Source organism: Nicotiana tabacum, chromosome 5, assembly GCF_000715075.1.
Source record: "Nicotiana tabacum cultivar K326 chromosome 5, ASM71507v2, whole genome shotgun sequence".
Classification (NCBI taxonomy): domain Eukaryota; kingdom Viridiplantae; phylum Streptophyta; class Magnoliopsida; order Solanales; family Solanaceae; genus Nicotiana; species Nicotiana tabacum.
Genome location: NC_134084.1, coordinates 84,445,266 through 84,450,991, shown reverse-complemented (window position 1 = coordinate 84,450,991; position 5,726 = coordinate 84,445,266).

The window sequence follows — 5,726 nt, the reverse complement described above, 5'->3', positions numbered from 1 at the left end:
TTGAGTATTGAACATATATATATATATATATATATATATATATATATATATATATATATATATATATATACTTATTAATTTTTAGGAAAAGGAACGTGGGAGAGATGTGACTTATGCTGAGGTCTTTGCGGAGAGCCACCAGAAGAAGAAGAAGAAGAAGAACGACACAAGAGAAGGATGGATTGAAACGCGTGCTTTAGAGATATTTGTATGATTTAAACACCAACACTATATTATTTTTCCTTGTTGATTTATTTTATTTATATAATGTTTATTATTTTTATTTCAGGATAAATATCATATTAATCTTGATGCATGGCGATAAACTCACCCGGCCCCCGGAGGATATGACTGCAATTCAGACACAAGCGGCTGGTGGCGTGAATAAAAGTATAAATATTATGTAATTATCTATTTTGGTATTAATTTGAAAGTTGCTTGATTTTCTTACTTCTTTTACTTTATTTTCTTTATTTCTCGTGAAAATAATAAATAAAGGTCGAGTCTACGTGATTGGAGTACAGCCATCCTCTAGTCATCCACCAGCAGCATTATTCACTAGGGCATCAGTTTCCCAAGAACATATGGAAGCTATGCGTCAAAAAGTGGATCAAATATTGCATGAATTTCAAGGAACTCAGGCTTTGATCCAAAAATTATTTTAAGAAAAAGCAAGAAAGGAGTTGCAATGGAGTTTGAGGAAGAGACTGAATCTGAATAGGCTATTTGAATATTTTAGAGTTGAAGTTAGAGACATGTTTAATTTATGTTGTTTGATAGTTGGTTGTTTGATTAGTTGGTTGAATTGTTATAAATATTATTGTTCGTTTTTAGTAGATATTGGATTTTGGATTGTTATATTATGTTTTTTGATCGTTATATTAGGTTTTTGGTTAATTGTTAGATATTTGGTTGGTTGTTTTATTTCGCAGGTGGTGTAATTAGAAATACAACATAATTCTACTTAAAAATGCCTTGATTTGCGACTGAATCAAACACAAATTTTACCAGGAATCACCCATATTTGCGATTGATTAAGTCACAAATTGAAAATTTCTAACAATGGAATATTAATATTTGCGACTGAATCAGGCACAAATGGAGAATCTTCGATATTTTTAATTAGTTAATAATCAGTATTTACGATTGTCTCAATCAGAATAATTAATTAAAAATTAATTTTTTTTATTTTTCGACAGAATCAATCGAAAGTTTTTATTTATATTTATTTTTTTTACTCTTGTCAGCGACAGAATCAGTTGCTAAATTTGCGACTGACATGGTCGCAAATTGCTTAATTTCAAATGTCCTCGCATTTTTCAATTTGTGACTAAATCCATCGCAAATATATTGTGACCACGTGTTTTCTGACTAACACTTTTTAGTCGCAAATCGGTCAAAAAAATATGATTTTCGACCGATATGCGACTGATTTGACTCCCGGAAATTTGCTGTTTTTTAGTAGTGGTAAGTTTGGTTGTCCTTCATTCTTTTCCCTTTGCTTTAATTTGCTTCTAAGTTTTAACTTTTGTTTTTCTTTGATTTGCAGACTGTCATTCTAGAAATTGAAAGTACGCGGAGGGAGAGGAGACGGAAGGAGATTTATGTGAAACTGAAGGGCAAGTACCGGGACGTTCAGAGGCGACTTTGCGAGGAGGGCGACGTGTCGGCCTTGAGAGAAGAGTTGAAGAAGAAAGACGAGGAGCTAACGGAAACCGTGGAGAGGCTCAACATTCTTGAGGGAGTGTTTAAGATAAAATAGGAGGAGCAAGGGCGTGGAGGCCCAATGTAGCGACCTCTAGAATTAGGTGGTTCAACTGCAAAGTCAGTTAGACGGGTGCCAGTTTCAAATGGACGCTCTCATGGGGAAGGTTGCCGAGAAGCAATAGATGATCGAGCAGGCAGAGTCATTCCGATTGGAGGATCGGAGGAAGGTTGACATTTTCGAGTTGGCGAACAGGACTCTCCGTTTCAAACGAGACAACATTCAATCAGCGGCGGAAACTAAGCCATTATTGAGGAGAGAATTGGGGGGTTGGGTAAGGAGAACTCTAAGCTGCTCGAGCGAGTTACTGTTCTCGAGGCCGAAAATGCCCGATTGCTTGGGCGGCCCTCTACGTCTTATGCCTATGAGTTTCCTGACATTCAATTAATTGTCTTTACATGATTTGTTGAAGTTAATGTTTCCTCTATTCCTTATTCATTATTTAATTGTTGAGTTCTTTACTTCAAGTTGTAGCTCTTGGGATATCTTGTTGTTGAAATTGGTATTGAGTTATAAAGGTTGTGATTCGCATAAGATAAAGTTGTTGTGAAATACTATTCTTGTTGAGTTATTTACTTCCGCTTGTTATTGCTGAGACTCTTGTGCACATTGTGGTTGATCAATGGGCTATTTATTGTGAAAATACCATTATTGTTAATTTTTTTGGCAAGTTGTGATATTGGGCACTTGAGGTGCAATTGTGGTACATTGTGATATTGATACGCATGCGGTGGTATAAGGTTTTGGGGTTGAAACGCATGCTATGAGATAAGTTGGGCTTGATACGCGTGTGGCTAGTATGGGAACTACTTGAAGCCACGTGATGTAATAAGGTGGGCTAAAACACAGGAAGCTATTTCGGAAAAATGAATCTCAAAACTAAATGCAAGGCTCCCACGATAATATAAGGAAAGATTTTGAAATTATTTGTGATTTGAGACTACGAGGCGGTACCTCAGTAGTGACTCTTATTGATACTTTCCTACTACTTCACTTCTGTTTTATTGCCTTGTTCTGTGTCATAACATTTCTTGTTTTCCTCTAGGATGCATTATTTGCCTTTTTCATTGTAGCCAATCTTAGTATACTTCTTACTTGTTTCATTTCCATTGTTATTATTATTACACTATTAATTACTCATTCTGTTTCTTAGTTATTCCTGTAGGGACTTGACTTGACCTTGTAACTACTCTACTGAGGTTAGACTTGATATTTGCTGGGTACTATTGTAGTGTACTCATGCTACGCTTCTGTACATCTTTTTGTGCAGTTTCAGGTACCTCCAACCAGTCCAGGCACTAGAGACAGCTCAACTTCGGAGACTTCAAGGTAAACCTGTCGGCATCTGCAGGCCTTGGAGTCCCCCTCTACCTAGTCTATTTTATTTCCTTATCCTTTAATAGACATTGATGTATAGGGATGTTTAGTACCATCTTATAGAGCTTGTGACTTGTATTCGCTAGGTTTTGGGAAGTTGTTTATGCTAAATTGCAGAATTTCCTTTATATTAGTTGTCGAGTTATTGATACTTTAATCATTATTTCAATTATTTCTGCATGAATGTTAAGCTTACCTAATCTTAGAGACTAGGTGCCATCATAACATCTCACGGAGGAAAATCGGGGTCGTGACAGAGAGGCATATGGTGGTACAACTTTGACTCACCTTAAATAGCTAATAATCAAGTTTGACACGTACAAAAAGCGTCATGATCTAATGAGCAACAAGTTTAAGTAGTGATCCGATCCCTTCGTAATAATTGGGAACATCTGAAGGTTAACTTTACCCACAATGACATTATCAAAACTTTTGCCGATGTTGTCCATTATATAGAGCTTGAAGAAGAGCAACTTGGTGAAGTGCTACAATTGCCAAGCTCTGGGCATTTTGCTCGTGCGTGCACTGAGCCGAAAAAGGTAGTATTTCAAGCGCATCTCTAAGTAATATATATGTTTGTAGCACTATTTTACTAACTGAATCTTATCATGTGTGGATTTAGACTCAAGGGCCATAAACCATGTGAGTCGTGATAGAGAAGCGTTTATAGAGTTCCGTCGAGTTTCACTTGGATAAAGGCATGTATCCATGGGAAATAATATAACATTTGAAGTCAAAGGAATAGGCACTTGCAGAATGGACTTGCGTGGTTGTCAATCATTAATGCTGCATGACGTCTTATATGTTCCAAACATTCAACGAAACTTAGTCTCTATGTCTGTTCTTCTAGATTTAGGTTTCAATCTAAACTTATTCGCAACAGTGTTGAAATTACTCAAAACAAAATTATTTTATCATTTTGGACTTTGTGATGATGTTTCCATTGTGTTAGATTGTGATCATTCTACGGATAACTTTTATGTGATCGTTGTGTTATGTCATGCTATTTTAGTAATAATGATGTTGATATTATTACATGAAATGCAAGATTAGGTCATAGTGGGCAAGATTGAATGAATAGATTGCCTAAGGAATGACATTTAGGTTCTTTCCCTATAATTGAAATGCCAACATGTGAAAATTATCTTGCCATAGTTAATCCATTCTGATATCTATGGTCCAATGAATATAAGGTCTATGTTTGGTGCTTTGTATTTCATTATGTTTATTGAAGATTTCATGTGTTTAGGTTATATCTATTTGATTATTCATAAATCTGAAGCACTTGAATGTTTTAAGAGATATATGAATGAAGTTAAGAATCAATTAGACAAAAGGATTAAGACCTTAATAATAGATAAATGGCATGAATATCTATCAAAATAATTTAAAGAATTATATAATAAAAAAAGTGTCAGCAGACAGTGAACTGTCACATACATACCTCAACAAAATGGTGTAGTACAAAGGAGGAATAAAACATTATTAGATATGACAAGGTCTATGATCGCGCAAGCAATTTTACCTATCTCCTTATGGGGAGATGCAGTAGTGATTGTGGCCTACATTTTGAACAAAGTGCTTTCTAAATCAGTTTCCTTCACTCCTTATGAGCTATGGACCGGTCACAAATCAAACTTGAATGATCTATGACCTTGAGGTTGTGCTATATATGAAAAAAATTATTTCAGCAAGTTTAGAAAATTAGGTCCAAAAGGAAAGAAATGCATCTTTATAAGACACTTAGAACACCCCAAAGGATATGTGTTCACTGGTGAATTAGAGGATGGAAGTTCTACTGAAATTGAATCACGAAATGTCATATTTTTTAAAATAATTTTCCAAAGAAAGGCGATCATTGGAAAGCTGTAAAGAGGATTTTCCGATACCTGAAAGGAATTGTAGACTATTCACTATGTTATAATGAAAATAATTTATACGTGAGAGGATATACAGATAAAGATTGTGGTGGTAATTGAAATGATAGAAAATTAACATTTAGATATGCTTTCTTACTCAAGTGGTGCTATTTCATGGAAAAGTAAGAAACAAACTTGCACAACTCTTTCAACAATGGAAGTTGAGTTTGTGGCTAGTGCATTTGCAGTATAAGAAGTTGTTTGGTTAAGAAGATTCTTTGTGCATTTGGATATTGCAAAGATTTCTCAAAGTCCTATGACTCTATATCGTGATAGTCAAACGGCTATTGCATATACGAAAGATCATATGTATCATATCAAGACCAAATACGTTGACATCAAGTATAACTTTGTGAAAGATGTAGTAGCAAGTGGAGAAATAAATTTACAATATATTCCTATGCAAAGTATGATAGTTGATTCTTTTACGGAGGCGATATCTAGAGACCTGTTTGAGAAATATGTAATGGCTCTAGGTTTAAGAAGGATATGAACATATTTATGTATTGTAAAATGACTTAATTGTTATAATATGCTCATTAGTATTTGGCTCTTGAATTTATGTTCATATCTCGTATGCTGTGATATTATTTTGTTATGAAAGTGTGTCGAATAAGTCGCGAGATTGACTCTCTCACCCGAGCAATTGTATCTTATGTTGAAGA